Source organism: Felis catus, chromosome B1, assembly GCF_018350175.1.
Source record: "Felis catus isolate Fca126 chromosome B1, F.catus_Fca126_mat1.0, whole genome shotgun sequence".
In the NCBI taxonomy this organism is placed as follows: Eukaryota; Metazoa; Chordata; class Mammalia; order Carnivora; family Felidae; genus Felis; species Felis catus.
The window spans coordinates 103,130,396-103,147,854 of record NC_058371.1 but is presented as its reverse complement, the minus strand read 5'-3'; the positions used below and the strand labels follow the sequence as shown (position 1 = coordinate 103,147,854).

General features: G+C 41.7%; 1 protein-coding gene across 2 annotated transcripts in view; it reads right to left on the bottom strand.

The window, feature by feature from the left end:
• Positions 1–14,675, bottom strand: part of NDNF (neuron derived neurotrophic factor) — a 41,210-nt gene extending 26,535 nt beyond the window's left edge. The window contains exons 1-2 of one of the 2 annotated variants that reach the window (XM_006930885.4): positions 14,163–14,675; positions 159–247 (exon numbers count right to left, since the gene is read on the bottom strand). The gene's annotated coding sequence lies outside the window, so the exon portion shown is untranslated. The remainder of the gene's footprint in view (positions 1–158; positions 248–14,162) is intronic. The other variant, XM_003985039.5, reaches the window with a different exon arrangement.
• Between the last annotated feature and the right edge of the window lie 2,784 nt (positions 14,676–17,459).

The window sequence follows — 17,459 nt, the reverse complement described above, 5'->3', positions numbered from 1 at the left end:
AATCCAGGAATGCTGGGATGGGCGGTGACACCAGATGTTTTAAGGTCTGTTATCAGATGAAAGAGGGATTAGAAGCACTCTGGCTGGCCCAGCTAGTACCAGCTGCCCGCATGGCACTATAGGGATGGAGATTGGGGCTCAATAAAATAAAGACTTACCTGACAAAGCTGTTAAACAGAACAGAGCGGTTTAAAGAGTAGGTGTTCTGACAGAGGAAGGATGCTTCCTGACTTTCTGGACTGAGACACTGCAAACAAAACAAAACAAAAAAAGAAAAAGAAAAAAAGAAAAAAAAGGGCTATAAAACCTGCAGGAAGATTCTTAATAGGATTGTAAGGGCATAGTGTTTACTTAGATGGTTTGTTATCTGAGCTCTCCCTGTAAACTGTCAGTGAGTGAACTAGTGTTTATTAAGTGCCTGTTGCAAGATCCCTGGAGACATAAGAGGAGGATAAGGCAGAATTAAGGTCTTCCAGTGAAGCCAGAGACTTTGATTCTTATGGCACTTTCTTATCTTCCTTGAATTATAGCTATTTTAATATTTTTTCCTGTCCTTAAAAAAAAAAAAAAAAAAAAGCTCTCCATGAAGCAACATGAGTTTACTCAAGTACATGTCCCCTGGAAACGATTACTTTTTACTCATCCTTGTATCTCCTATATAGACTTTTTTCGTTCTTATACAAAGTAGGCACTAAATAAGTATTTGCTTAATTATACTGATTTCAAGGAATTTATTGCAAAGAAGAGGGTAATCTGAAATCTCTCCCATCAGATTCTGGACTATGCAAGGAAGTTGGGGGTGGTTGTTTGCCAAGGCCTCGAGGCTGATTCTTAGCTCCAGGCCCGTTTTCCTTCTGATGCTCAGGATCTAACATTCAAAGGTGTGAAGTGGCTCAGCACTGGCCTCACCAAGCCAGACTCAGGCTGGTGAGGAGTTTGAATTTGGGCTCTATGCCTTCCTCTGCCAAGCACTTCTGTACCACTGAGTCCATGGGCAGATTAAGTCCCCACAGCTTCTTGATTCACCCTGGTTTCCGTGTTGACTCAAATGGAATAGTGTTCCTGACCAGGCTGCTCAAGAGTTACCTGAGATGCCGCATGAAAACAAGTACACGCTGGTGTTAATTAGCTCAGCAGCACAGTCCTGCCACGTACCAAATGAAGAACCTCAACATTATCCAACCTTTTTGGATCTCCATCCACTGTTCACCAACAAATCCTGCCAATCTACCTGCTGCATATTCTCTCAAATTTGTTCTCTCTTCTCTATCCAAACTGCCAATGTCTCAGATTATCCTCAGATTATCCTCAGATTATTGCTTCTCACACCCATTTCCCACAGCTCTCCTTGACCATTTTGCACAGTACTGACACTATTATCTTTATGAACAAGAATGTTTCATTCTTCTGCTAAGCAAAATAAGTCAGATGTTTCCCCCGAACTGGAGGATGAAGTCCGTGCACATGAGGTCCTTTACCTCACTGCTCACTCCGCCAGACTTATTCCCGACAACTGTCCGTACTTGGCTTGTCATTCCCGTGTGTTCTTCAGGACTCAGTGGCCTCCTTCACCTAGGACACCTTTGTTGCTTCTCTCAGTGGCCAACTCCTACTCATTCTTCACGTCTCAAACATTTATGACCACAGGGAATTTAGTCGTGTGCTTTTCTATGTGCATACTTCTACTGCACACCGTTTTACTTTGTTTGTGCATATTCTTGACATGCCCAGGGTCTGTAGAAAGGAAATGCTATGTTTATGACAGTTATAATGGTGGTCATAGAACAACACCAAGCACACGTACGTGACATTTTGTGTATAACAAATAAATGAAATTGAAAGTAATAAAATTAACTATTATTGCTGATTTATGGGATTTGTTTCATAAGAGATATAATAAGCTAAATAGGAGACAAGTTATGGATGCTTTTGGCGATTTTATGGGTATAAAATAGGTTGTTTTGTAAAACTTAAAGACTTGGGAAGTATTTCTTTAATCTTTTGAGGTGGGCCTCATGGAAACTTGTTGGCTGGCTGCCATAGAGGGGTGGTATGTGCCGGATGGTCCAGAGGCCTGGTATAGGGAAGCATTTTTTTCTGCTGTTACCAGGACATGTAAGAATAACACAGTGCATTACTCAAGAGAACCTTTTTCCTTGAAAATAGGTGAAATATGGTTTGGTTGGGATACTTTCTGATCAGAGAATAGGAATGCTACAGACCAGTGCTTCTCAAATCTTAATGTGGATTCACATCACTCAACTTGCCTGTGAAGATGCAGATTCTAATTCAAAAAGTCTGCCTGTCACTCGTCCTTTCTAACAAGCTCCCCAGAGATACGATGCTGATGGTTCATGGGCTGCACTTTGAGTAGATCTGTGTCTTTCAATTCCGTGACCGATTATCTGGTTATGGTGGCACGATGATTTTCTTCTCCAGTATTTTCATTGCTTGAAATTTTTTTTTAATATTTTAAGTAATCTCTACACCCAATGTAGGGTTTGAACTTACAACCCCGAGATCAAGAGTCGCACATTCTACCAACTGGCCAAGCCATGTGCCCCTCATTGTGCCCCCCTCACTTTCTGATTTCTAATTTTCACTCATTCCAAATGTTAATGTTTTAAACATATATTTAACATGGACAACATGGAGATTATACATTCCTTTCTTCCTTTTACTTTGAGAACTATTATTACATCCACACAATTTCACAGCTTTCTCTTTTTTTTACCTTCTTTATATTAAAAAATAAGACATGCAGGTTTATTCTCTCTGGGGAATATGTCTGTGTTTAAAGCCCAGTAACTAGTGGAATTTTTTAGGAGACTGTGACAAGATCCTAATTTATTCATATACCTAATGAAGTTGGCAAATATACTACTAAGAAATAAGATGCTATCAAGAAGAAATAATTATTACCGTAGAACAGTAAATACCATAGCTAAGAATTGGCATTTGATTCCATGGACCTAATCCCATATTCTCCCAAATACCTGATGGTCCTGAAGCTTTGCTTCTTTCCTCCCCACTGGCAGTTATTTTGATATGACAACATTAAAGCCTGTCTGCTATCAAAGAGTTTCGGAAGTGGCCTCAAGTGCCAAAGCAAGGACAAAATCAAAGTAGTCATTAAACATACTGTAATCAAGATAATATACTTCAAATATAGAAGAGTGAGACAGATGTACCAGGAACCTTAAATAGTTCAAATGATTAAACCTTAAGTTATTATTTCCAGATTAAAAAAAAAAAAAAAGGAAAAAAAAAGCAAGGGGCACACAAGTATGTAGTTGTTGTGTTCTTGTAAAAAGAAATAAGTTCAAGTAACAGTTTTAAAATATGGATTTCTTCGGCGATCCCTCTTATAAAATCCAAGGCCAAAAACAAACTACAAATGTAGAGCCCTGTCTTCGGAGAGATGAGATAATATTCTCCAAGGACACTGGTTCGTGACAATCTCACAGTTGAGAGAACTTCAAAGAGAGGATAGTTAATGCATCACCTCTCTTTTCTTTCTGTATCTCACTCTCTGGTCTCATGTCTCCAAGCCTGGGGACGGTTAAAAGGCTGCCAAAGTAAAACAGAAAATGATCGCTAGACTTTGAGTAAGAAGATCTGAGTTGAAGGAGTTCTGACCAAACCATTATTGGCTTTTGTACTTTCAGCAAATCTCTTAATACTCTTTGAGTTTCCTCATCCATAAATGGAAAACATTTATTCTCAGGGTTGTTAATGAGGTTTAAAATGGTGGGTGTGGGGGCGCCTGGGTGGCGCAGTCAGTTAAGCGTCCGACTTCAGCCAGGTCACGATCTTGCGGTCCGTGAGTTTGAGCCCCGTGTCAGGCTCTGGGCTGATGGCTCAGAGCCTGGAGCCTGTTTCCGATTCTGTGTCTCCCTCTCTCTCTGCCCCTCCCCTGTTCATGCTCTGTCTCTGTCCCAAAAATAAAATAAACGTTGAAAAAAAAAATTAAAAAAAAATAAATAAAAAATAAAATGGTGGGTGTGAATGCTTTTTTACAATGAAAAAAGGTCCTATTTATCTATAAATAGTATAAAACAGCTTCTCAAACTAGTTGCAAAATTTTATTCAACAACAAAAGATACATCTTTTGACTTGCTCTTCAAACAGGTATCAGAAAGAGTTTCAGCATCAGGTTATTCTATCTGAATTTACCTAATCTATCAGGTAACAGATTAGGTTCCTATTTAAAGACTGACTAGAAACACAGAGGAAAGGCCAAGATGTTGGGTTTTAAAAAAGAATCACATAAACAGGAGGAAATTCTTAATATTCTTTTTGTTAGCCTTGATAGACCATATCTGAGGGCATCAATATTGTTTAATAAACAAAGATGGATTAAGCGGATTGAAAGGTGAGTGTTCTCAGGCTTTTTAGGCACTAGATCTAGCAAGGGATTTCAGATGCACGTGTCGAGATTAGAGAGCTGAGGATCAGACTCAGTTCCTGGGATGTTCTGCATTATTATGTCTGGATTAAGAGATGATTAAAGAACAGGGCACTCAAAAGGCAGATAGTGCAGGCAGACCCCAAGGTCACTTTTAATGAAGAGTTTATAGTAAATTATGATGAAATAACACAAGCTCGTAAGTCTACAACAGAGAGATGACAAACCAAAAGACACTGACCACAATTATTTCATCCCTCCCCTCCTCCAAAAGTAAGATCTACCGTTAGGTGTGGTTTTCCTTTAAAAAAAAATTGTTTTTAAGCATTGGGGAAAGGCTGCTGCTGGTGAGTGTCAGGGGTCAACAATGTTCATTGGTCCTTACACAAAATAGAGCCTGCCGAGAGAAAAAAATGTTTCAAAACTGCCTCTTTGTTGTCATTGTTTTGTAAATGTGAATAAAACTTTAAATATAGAGATTGTTTTCAATTACAGATTGACCTTGCTGGCTGAAATGTTAATATGAGTGTGCGTATAAATATCTTCACTGTTTGAACTTACTTATTCCTCATTATGTTTTAAAGGGCTTTAAATGTTTAGAATATTTGGAATATCCTATCATATGTGTCTACAATAACTTTCATTCCACTGAAATGTGTAATTTCATCCAACTTGGGAGAAGGAGGAATCATTTATTTAAATAATTTTAAAAGAGATGTAACTTCAAATCTTCTCTCTCAAAAGTGCCATATTATTAGTGGAATAATGGAATGAGTCTAGAGATGAATTATTATTATGAAATACCACTATTTTAAAAAGGGATTCTGCAGATTACTAATTTTTCAGTGTTGTACCTTAACACATACTGATTAAAAGTCGAAAATTGTAATCATTTTTCTGTAAAAACTTCTCTAGTAAGTTAATTACCAAAACCAGCAAACATCTAGCACATAAACTGTCTGTGATTAAGGTCTTATCAATTGAGACTAAATTAATGATCTTTTTTAATCATTAAATTGTAAAAGAAAAATTTTCCAAGCAAATGCATCCTTGCAAATTAATTTGGCAATTAATCTCAATTAAAAATTTTTAGACATTTCCATCAATTTTGCTTATGAAACCAAGAGTCCCTACTTTATTTTAGAAGTATGTGAATGAGTGTAGGGAAGTCTCTTAACTGAGTCTCAGATTTCTCAGCAGGAGGAGGGTTACTATCTTCCTCACTGGGTTCTTGTGAAGATTAAGGTAAATGATGAATGTGGAAGTACCTTGTAAACAATCAATGGGTTTTACAAAGTTATAATATTGTTAATAAGTAGAATAATTTCCATTCACTGTTGTGAAATTCAAAACACAGAAGCAACTTTAACATAAGTTAGTAACTAGCAACTTTACAATAAACAATAAAATTTCAAATAAAAATTTCCAAATGTAGCACTTTATATATTTTTACTAGAGCAGATTAGACAACTTTTTTTTAACTCTTAGAATACTGAAAATTTTCAGAACATAATGGAATGTATTATCTATTTACTTGTAACAGAGGAATTATCAAATGTGTATACATATAACTAAGGATACTTTTGAAGACAATGGTGACTAATTTATTTGAGGGCTCTTTCAGCTTTCTGTTCAAGACCTCTGGCTCTCTAATGTGTTGTTTCCCAAATCTTTTGGAATTGTGATTAAAAAATATATACCTGTATTTCATATATATAAAATAACAAGGCATTCTATGCCACAGTGAGTATCCTAGTTGATTATATTGGATGTAATCCTATACTTCATGTCATTTTTTCAGGTAGGGCTGACTTCTTGTCAGAGAATTGGAGATTGGAATGCCACTATTTTCACCTGACATTATTTTTACTTCAAAGAAGATGTGACCTCTGCCATTATTTCTTTTTCATTGACCATCTGATACACTGAATAAGAGTGCTTTTGACATTAGATCTATTACATAATGTTAACAGAACATTTAGATTTCCCTCTTTATACATAATGTTAACAGAACATTTAGATTTCCCTCTATTACGTAATGTTTCCATCTATTACGTAATGTTAACAGAATATTTAGATTTCCCTCTTTATACATAAAAGTCAGTATAGATAGGGTTTCTGATATTTTCTCATTTCATCATAATGAGGCATCTTGTGAGGGAAAGAGGACACCCTTTTTTAGAGACCTCTGCTTTACAAGATCAACACCAGATATCTGTTCAGTGCCTCAATTATTTAAAAGAGTATCCTGTTTCCTTCATTTTACTGAAAAGATATGTTTTTAAATACAAATACTCAGTAGACCTAACCTTGCAAAGATAATCTCAAGTGTCCTCACCGATTCCTCAACATCTAGATTCCATATCTTAAATTTGCATCAAGGAAGAAAGAAGGTGAATTCCGTATTTTGTGGGCCCAGTGTAAAATGGAAAGTGCAAGACCTCTTGTTCAAAAAGTAAGAATTTCAAGATGGTGACAGAAGAGCATTCGACTAAGCACAAGAGACCTTCCAAGTGTGGCCCCTGAGGCTGGCCCCGGGGATAAGTTACACTAGAGTGTAAGAAACTGAGAGTCAATTACCGGTGGGAAGGGAAGGGAAGAGGAAGGGAAAAAAGCAGATACACACTAAGGGTAGGCTGTCCAAAGGACAGAGCTAAGAGATCCAAAGATAAGTATCTATCTCCCTTCTCTAAAATTCTTTCCAGTCTGGCTTTATCTAGCTATTAACATCTCTGTAAGATGTTAGCAATGACCTTCCCCTGTTTTCCTTCCCAGGGGTATTTTCATATTTATAGGGGACACTGACAAATAAAGTTACTTTAAAAAGGAAAAAAAAATCATCTTTCAAAGGTAACATTTGAGTACCATGAGAGGCCTTGGTAACATTTGGGGGCAGGACGCCTTCCCCAGTACCTCAGGGGACCTGCCCTTTTGTCCATCTACTAATATGGTTGTACTTGCTACTGTGATCGTTGGAGTATCAAATCTTTGTCTTCTATTTGAGAGGCAGTTTCATTTTCCATAAAAAAAAAGTCCTATGTGTTCATAGCACACTTTAGCAAACTTCGAAGGATCACCCCTCGAACTGAAATATTTGAGACTTGGTAAGGCCAAAAGATAAATGATTGCTGTCTTCTCTCAGTTTTCCAGGTGTTTTAACTACCAGTGCTGTTTCTGATCTCTGTCACCACTGTTGGCAGCAAATATCTCTTCAGCTATAGGATCCAGTTACTTCTGAAACAATCCCAACTTGAAGCTTTGGATGGTATCAGTGAATTTTAGTGAATGCTGTGACTTAATATGAATTACAACATTTATTGAGTGCTATCAACATATGAATAATATTTAGATTTAAATCATGACATATATACTAGTGTATTCTAACGGGTAACATGTATTTATTACCTGTCTTTAAATGTATTTTAAACAAGATAACTAAAATGATCAAGTATGTGTATTTTTATGTGAGATTATTTTGGTATGACTCTGATAATTTAATCAGAGACATATTTTATTACAGAAATAAAATGCATAATGTGACATTTGGCAATGCCCATGAGCTTAGAGTACACATGGCCTGAACAAAAGGGAGTAATCAAAGCCATTTCTTAGGTTCACATGGATTGCTGAGGTTTAACTTTTCACTACCATGTGCTACAAATTGTAACCACCTACACTCCAGGACGCACCTAAGTTGGAGAAACTATCCCTAAATAAATCAAGCCCTTTACGCAAGCTTTTCTCTTGTAAACATAATATTTTCAAGTATCACAATTTCACCCCTCATTTTGTTTGTCAACTATCCAGATATGGTATTCTCTATCTTTGCAAATAAACACTTCCTCATAGTTTCTGTATTAAACAGCAGTCATGGTGATTTCAAAAACAAGATATCACCCTTCACAAATCTTTCTAATGATCAGTTCAGGTTTTACTCTTTCTTTTAGAAAATGATAAATTTCAGGGGTTCCTGGGGTGGCTCAGTCGGTTAAGCATCTGACTTCAGCTCAGGTCATGATCTCATGGTTCCTAGGTTTGAGCCCCGCCTCTGGCTCTGAGCCTGGAGCCTGCTTCAGATTCTGTGTCTCCCTCTGGCTCCCTGCCCCTTCCCCACTTGTGTGCTTGTGCACTCTCTTTCTCTCTCTCGAAAATAATAAATAAATCAACATTTTTTAAAAATGATAAATTTCAGTCTCATTTTGTCTAGATCTGTGTACACAAGGACAATTGCCTCAGAGAACAAGATGTAGTTATGATGACTTTTAGTTATGGATAAAATGCCCATATGAATAGAGTCCATATTTTTCGGCTATGTCTTTAGATCGTGGAGTACACGTCCTCTGAGCACACAGCTGGAATATGAGAGTGTTTGCCTTGCTTTCGTGTTAGGGAGAAGACAGAAACTTGTACGGTCACTGTAGACTACAGTCAGGACCACTATTTGTGATACTGGCTGTAAGCATTCCAATTAGAAAACAGACATGAGTGCATGTTGCTAACTCGATTTTTGTTATTTGGTTATTAAATGTAAAATGTCCACACTGTGTCCAAGAGTTCCCTTCATTTGAGCTGATTTCTAGTCACGTGTAATCACGTTTTTATTGAGTTCTTTCCAAACTTTATATAACCTGTTGTTTCTTTCTTTTTTATTTTTTTAATGTTTATTTATTTCTGAGAGAGAGAGAAAGACAGAGTGTGAACAGGGGCCAGGAGAGGCAGAGAGGGAAAGAGAGACACAGAACTTGAAGCAGGCTCCAGGCTCTGTGCACAGAGACTGACACGGGCCTTGAATTCACCAACTGTGAGATCAAGACCTAAGCAGAAGTCGGAGGCTTGACAGACTGAGCCACCCAGGTGCCCCTATTTCCTGTTGTTTCTAAAAAAGTTTTTTTTCTTTTCTAATAACTATATAGAAGGCAGCAAATTCTTTCAAAAGAACAATTAAAAGAGCCATTGGAAAAGTTAACTATATACATTCTGTCATATTTTTCTTTTTTAAAGATCCAGAGTTTTCACAAGTGAAACTAAAAATAAATATTTCAGAGAAATATATGAGATACTAAATATATGTCCTTTTCAAATTTGATACAGGAAAAATTAACAAATCAAAACCCCAAACTATCCACCAACTTACTAAAATATATCAGTTTCCAAGGGATATGGATAATTGCGGAAGGAATAATGAGATATAATCTTGGATGTTTCTATATTTAAAGACTTGAGGTCTGTGGACTTTAAAGTTTAAGTCAATTTTTGCTTAGTGAGTGCTTAAAAAAAACTGATATTGTAACAGGACCCAATATCCAGCTGTTCTGTGGTCAAGTCTGTCTCTTCATCCCAAAGGGAAAGATCTGCAGAAACATATCGCTAGTTCACTTTTGTTCCGTTACTGATCAACTACCTTACCCTTAATTTTTAAAATGCAAAACTAACAATACCTTTTTTATTTGAGGTGAATTAATATTATATAGTTTATAATTTCCGAATATTTCCGAATATGTATATACTAAAATACACAGATTAGGTGGCTTGCAGTTGTAGTAAGATACCCAAAGAAAGGGGGAAGGTGTGAATATAGCACCTTCGGGTTCAGGGAATGTGTTTCGGAAGTAAGCAGCTGAGAACACACCTGCTTTTGTCACTGGTTTGGGCACTGGTGGGCTACAGACATCAAATGTCAGGTGTCACCTGAGGAGTGGCAAGAGATCTCTATGCACAGGTCCAAACACAGACTCATCATAACATGCTTTGTTTTTTTCCCAGAAAACAACCGAAGTTAGGATCAGCATACCACTATATGATGCAATAAAGTATTAGTTTTGTTTTTCTATGTCATACTATGTGATTCCTTTTTTTTTTTTTTTCCTTTTTAACAACAGTGGCACAGTATTTCCTTTTCTTCCTAGGTGAAAAATAACATGCAGAAGCATGATTATGTGTGTCGTAGGTGTCAATGTGCACTGTAATATAACGGGAAACAAGGCAAAATTTATCCTAACTTTGGGGTTTAAGTGGCCAGGCATTTTTACATGGAATATTTAAATATTTGAGGACTTTAATTTTGAAATCAGTTTGAAAGCAAAGATTTGGTGCGATTTACTGTTTACTACTCAACTACATAACTTGTTTAATTGGTGCTTCTATGAATGACTGAGCCAACTAGAAAAGAAAAAAAAATTATATTCTTCAGAATAATTGCTCCAAAATAAACATTTACAGGTTCTAGACATTGTTTCAAGGTCAAGTGAATAATCTGAATTAGCTTTGTAGATTACACTTGCCTTTGACCCAGTATAGATGACTGTGGGATATGCTTTCTTCCTGGTGCCTAAGCTGATGGGAACTGACCCTGGCAAGTTCCATTTATTACTTGGATGGTACTATGGGTGCAGGGCTCCCCAGAGCAAGACCTGACAAGAAAAGAGGGAGCAAAACAGTGTGAGAACGAACACTGCTTGGTCACTAGACTCAACTACTTTATCACTGGAATAACTAAGGAAAAAAAGACTAAAATAATTTTAATCCATGCACATTATGTGGAATTCTTACTATTTCTTGCTATCTGTTAACTCAGGCATAGTCGTCACAATTCCAATATCTACTCATTCATCGCTGCAAAATGAAAAATAAGTTCTGTCCTAACAATGACAACAAAAATACAATCAGTTTTAAAATAAAAGTTCTGACCTCTTCATAGACTGACTAGAGATACTACAGAAATGAACATGGGAAGATAACAACGGACAGATACATTTTATTTCTACCTTTCCCTCCTTCCTTCCAAATAATTATAGTTTAACAACACAAAATTCCCCGTATTATACACGGAGAGTATGGTCAATAAATCCAAGTGAGAAAACTAAAATCTGAATCACCAGGTTCATGAAGCTGATTGAAACATTCGCTACATTATCGGAAGACTGATCCACTGTGGCTACATTGAATGTAAGCATTCCCTCAGCATGGTGTTGCCAAGGTTATGACATCACTCTTTGCTTTTTTACCGTTCATATGTTGCCACATGAATGCTCAATAGACCCAGGACAAATAAACGGAGGGTGAGGGCTTCCCTCATTCTTAGAAGGGTATTTTTCAATTATATATTTTGTTACATCTTAGGAGATAAAAGCTGTGTCTGCAAGTGATTAAAAGATGTTTTATATTCATGGTTTCATTTCTGCTGAAATAAATGCGTAATTTAAACCACACATAATTCCTAGCAATTTAGGCCCATTACAGAGTTCTAGCTTCTTTTTTATGATAGTTACTAATTAAAACAGAGTGTTACTGCCACGTGGAGCCTGTGACTTCCACATACAGGTTTAATGAATCAAACGTCCTGACATAAAAATGAAAACAATACAGACAAAGCTGCAAGCTGTTATGTTTCTAGTGTGTGGTAAGGATTAAGGATATTCACTGAAGTTAAGAATTATGCAGAGAAAACACTTGTAATTTCTTTCTTTAAAGGGAGAATTAAAGGGTTTTTTTAGTGAAATCTGAAATAGTCACCAATTTTTCTAACTTCTGGACCCCTCATTCCCAGCGGACTCCCCCTCCTGAAGAATTCAAACTCATCAGAGTCACTTTTAAAGGATACATGATGGGATATTTTAATGTAATCCTGCATATAGGTTTAGATTGAAAATGGGAATTGGGACTATAATTAATTATGTTGCCATGTTTTTTGAACTTTAAGGAGACAGACTGAGGCAAAGGAGGGCATTTCATAAGACTGCAACCTTCTAAAAGTTCATAGGTCAAGACTTTGGTAAAATGACAGTATCTTTTTGACATTTAATTAATTCCACATGCAGAATGAGTGTGAGAAATTAATACCCCTTTGGTGTACTCACTTTCTGAAACCACTGTAATAAGAGACTGACACAAAATCAAAACCAAATATAAACACGGTCTTCAGCTAGGGTATGGCCTTACGATCACTGTTACAAACAATAATTAATAATAATAACTACTGATCGCTCTCCGTACGCGTATTTGCTGTCGCGTCCATCCATCACATCTTTCAGGATAATAAAACAGTTCAATCCCATCAAATCCTCCAAAGCGCTCCCTCTGGAGGGATGTTTTATCTCTACTTCTGTGAGCCCAGGGAGGATTCTACTTGTTTGAAGGGGGCGGAGAATGGAGCTGGGTCCTATTTATTTCCATTGACGACTCCCCGGGTTCTCACAGGCGCTCAGAGCCCGGGTGGGAGGAAAAGGGGAGGAGGTGCGGAGATTCCCTCCTTCAGAAAAGAAAAAGGGTTCAGGAAGCGAGGCTAAAGAAGGGGTGGGTGAGGGAGTGGGGGAAAGAGGGTAGTGTGGTTGGAGAGGTCAGAGACTAAATGAAGAAATAAATTCTTCTTTGATATAGTAGGATCGAATGATGCGAAGTGGACGAATTTACCAGTCCAACTAAGTTGCTAAAAGGAACTATGTGAAAAAAAAAAAAAAAAAAGCAAACAAAAAGAAAAGAAAAAGGAAAAAGAAAACAACAACAACAACAACAACCCAAAAAACAAACCCAGAGACATTTTCTCAGGTTCATTTCTCGCTCAAGGTCTTGGTTTCACTGAGCTACTTGTACCCTGAGCAGGAGATGGACAGCGCCCCGAAGGGGGCCGGGAGCACAACCGCGACCTGCCCGAAGGTCAGCTCAGCGCCCTTTGCAGAGGTGCCCGCGGCAAACTCCGAGGGCCTCCGCAACCCACGCGGACCCGGTGCGGAGGGCTAAGGGGAATTCTCCAGCTTCGGGCGGGGGCACGGGGGGGGGGGAGGGGGCAGGAAGGGCGCAAAATGAAACGAAACCACACCCTAAATTTTGCAGTTTGCGAAGTGTCCCAGGGGAACAGCGGGGACCTGGAACCACTCGTTCATTCCTGAGGGTCGGGGCCGCCCCAAGTATCACCTCAGTACTGAAGGTAGGGCGGACTGGAGCGAGCACCCACTGGTGCACAGACAGGGCTAGGGCACTACGTACGCCCTATCGCTCGGTCTGGGGCGAGAAGGAGCGTCCCCTCGGTGGCTGCTCTGGTACCGCGGCAAAAGCAAGATCAGGTCCCAGGTCCCCTGCTCAGCTCGAGGAAGTTTCTCTAACGATGCTTGCCTCCGAGGCAGAGCGCGAACGAGGTGCCAAAGCGGAGAGGTTCGGCTGGCCGAAGCGGACCGAGATCCCCGAGCCCCTGGCTGCGGCCGGGGGCCGCCCACCAGGACCCCGCGCCTGCTCTGCCCCAGCGCGAGCCGGGTGCGCAGTCCGGACTCCTTGCGTTTCGTCCCACACTCAACGCGCCGGTCTCACAGACTTTCTGTAGCCAAGGCTACAGGAGGTGAACCGGAGGGGGAGGCAGCAACCCTCCCGGCAGGCGGGCAAAGTAAGTGTCCAGGCCAAGTCGGGGATAAAGGCTCTGCGGCTCCCGGGACTCCGCCGCACCCTGGGCACCTGGAACCCCGTGTCCCCGGCCCGTGCACGGTCTCTCCACCTCCTAACACCGCTGGGGCCGCCCAGCCACGAAGCCAGTGTGGAAAACCGAGGGAGATCTGCTCCACGCCCCTTAAGCCCTCAGCTCCTCGGGATCTGGCGCCCTCGTCCAGCCGCGACGGAGAACCTCACTGGGCCCCTCTGAGTTAGGGGACGCGCGCCTCCACCCCCAACCCCAGAGGAGCCCTTGGGTGTCAACACTCCTTGTACCAGGTCTTGGGGTGGCGGTCTAAGGCGTCGGGACGTCACGAGTTGCTTTCCTCTCGTTACTTACCTTAAAAAAAATCGGTTTGCTTTTCCTGGGAGGGCGAGAGGAAAAATCCCTCCACGAGGTGTGGTGTGCGAAACAGTCCACGTCCCCGGCACCGGCCAAGATGCTAAGCACCAGTACTCAGGAACCGAAGGGGCTGGGAGGCGGAGGAGGAGGCCGATAATAGAGAAAAATTAAATCGGCCGAAGTGTCCCAACTTTGCGGTGGGCGCTGCAAACTTCAAAGGCGGGCGAGGGCTGGCGGCGCGCGGCAGCCGAAGTTGCTTCGAAGTGGAGCGGGGAGCAGCGCGGGGCTGGGGGATCCCTGGGCAGAGTGGGGAAGTGGCGGGAGGTCCTTTTAAAAGGCCGGGAACGTGCGGGGGCTGGGCGCCGCGAGGATGCTGCCAGCCCCGCGGGGGCTGTCGCGGGCTCCGCGGGCGGCCGCTCGGGGCACCGGCGCCTGGCTGGAGTGCGGCGCAAGGAGAGCGGGGCGCGCGGGGCGACGGCGGCGGCGGGTGCGCGGCTCGGTTCGCTCCGCTCTCTCGCGGCTCCGAGCCGGGAGTGTGTGTTCGCTCCCGAGTGTCACTGCTGAAGCCCAGAGCCGCTCCCCCTCCCGCCCCACCGCTGCCCGCCCGCCCCCTCCCTCCTCTGCCCGCTGCCTCCCCCCTCGGTTCCTCCCTCCCTCCCGCTGCGCGCCACCGCGCGCGCGCGCACTTACACACACACACACACACACACACACACACACACACACACGGAGACCCAGCGCTCCCCAAACGGGGACCTTCGCGGGCGGCATCTCAGGGGACGCACCGCCGTTCTTACCTCCCCGCCAGTCGTGGGGAAGAAGAGAGAGGCCCACCGAGACCCCCTCAAAGCCACAAAACCTAGGGAGAAGCGTACGCGGGGCCATCGCACCGTCAGGGAGCCCCGGGTGCACAATAAGGGGGAACTCTGGGGTTGATTGGGGGCCGGGGGTGGGGAGACGAGCTAAATCCAGAAGGTTGGAGGCGGAAAGCAGAGTGTGCAAACTGTGCATTCATGTCCCACTTTTCACCCCACCGCCTGCCTACCACCGCCTTCACTCAGGGAGCGCTTCCCCCTCGGCGCACACCGAGCCTCCTCCGGTTTGAAACTCAGCAGCTGTTTTAACAATTGAAAAGCGGCCCTACAGGACCAGTGAGAGACGGAGCAGAGTGTGTGAAGCCATTAAGGCTGACTAGGTAATTATGATAAGAAGTTACCTAATTAGCAACCTGGCCAGGGCACAGAAAAAAAGGCGGGGGGCGAGGGGAGTAGTGAGTGATTTAGTGATCTCATTTTCCCAAATGCGAACCTAGTTTCCAGCAAACCTGGTTTTTAGACTCTCAAATTTTATGTTCTCAGAAAACAGTTTATTAAGATACAGTGTCAGTATTGAAAGCATGAAGGATACTGGCCCTCTTCTTGCCACAGAGAAATGAAGATAAGTAAGATGCAAATCAGCCTTACCGAGGTCATATGAACAACTATGGTCTTTTTGTTAAATACCTGGTCACAGAGGGCAGTCCAATGAGGCTCCCAAGGTTTTGTGGCTCCTAGGTGAGAATACTGCCATAGATGGATTTATGGAACAGTTTATACTCCACAAAGTAGTTTTGCAAAAGCCATAGAATGTTTAAACGGCTAAAAGGGTTGTTGACATCACTGTGCAAGATTTTTTTTTTTTTTTTTTTTTTTTTTGCATATGGGACAATAAGGTGGGAAAAAGGGATCTCTTGGTGTCTGTTCAGAAGATCTGGAGAAGTGACTCCAACACTTAACAGATATGACCCAGAACAGGTCATTGGGCATTCATTAACAAACATTTGTTAAGTGCCTACTGTGTACTATGTAGCTATTGGTGCTGTGATTTCAAGGTAAGTCATAGTCCTTGCTGATTTTGAGGAGCTCACAGCCTGGTGGGGAGACTGAGGCATAAATGGAAATAGAATTATCACTATAATAAATATGTGTACCTGTTCCTGTAGGAACACTGGAAAGGAAACAGCTAATTCTTCTTTAGAAGGTACTCTTGATAGAGATTTTAGTGTAGAGTTCTGAAGGATGAGGAAGAGAATGCCAGGCAAATAAGGATAGAGAAGGAAGGGTATTCCACAAACCGAGAAAAGCAAGTGAAGAGGTTAGGAAATTGTCCAATTACACGGTGTGTCCTGGGAGCTGGGAGAAGTTAGGTGTGGCTGGATTGCAGGTGGAAGTAAGCATGGCCAGGCCATACCAGGATCTGTGGGCCCAAGGAGCCAAAACTCTCCTGAAGGGGGTGCATAGTTGGGAAACTAGTAAGGGCTTTAAGCAAGGACAGATTTTATGGTTTCTAACTGTCATCAGATAAGAGTTTTAAAAAGTTTTGTCTGCTGTTGTTGTGGAAGACAAATAGGAGAGAGATGGCAGTGAGGAGGTTATTTCCAGAGAAATTTAGGTCAGAACTAAGGCAATGGCAGTGCCCATTGAGAGGTTGGGACAGCTCTAGAGATACTTAGGAAACAGAACACGCAGGACCTAGTGGTTGATTGAATTTGGAGGGTAATAGAGAATAGGAGTAGTTTAGACTGAGTTGGAGATTTCTGGGTGGGGCAAGAAGGCAAATGATGGTGCTGTTTGCCAAGAGGAACAACATATAGAGAGGGGCAGTTTGGGGAAGAACGTAATGCATTCTATTTTGTTCTATTTTAAACTTGTTGAGTTGGGGGAGATGGTGGAATATCTGAGTGCAGCACTATGTAGTCCACTGGAAGGAGTGTGTCTTCTCTCTGTTCCTAAAAGAGAAGACCCAAGCTGGAGGATCATCAGGAATCATCAGCATTCGGGTGTTTCTTGAAGCCAGGGAGAAGAAGACAGCCAAGAAGAGACTTAGGATGGAACATGGCAGAACACCAATGTTCCATTCCCGCAGGGGTTGATGGGAGAAGAGGAGCCTGCCAAAAAAAGAGATGCAGACCAGAGAGGGAGGAGGAAACTAGGCACAACTGGGTTGATGAAGCCAAGGGAGGAAGGGACTATTGACCAGTGCAGAATGTGGCAGAATCACGACAGCCAGCCTGAGAAACAACTACTACTCTTTACCAATGTCTCTGTGATCTTCACCTAAGCAATTGTAGTTTATGGTCTACGGATATGAAGGATCCAGATAAGAGTGGGTAGAGAAGGTGGGATCATGGGGAAGAAGCTCATTTACCTAGCAGTTTGGACTTGAGGGAAAGGACAGAGAGTTATAAGAAAAGCATTTGTGTGGAGGTTGTATGTTTGTTCGCTTTTCTTATGTGAGATACTTGGTCTTAATTGC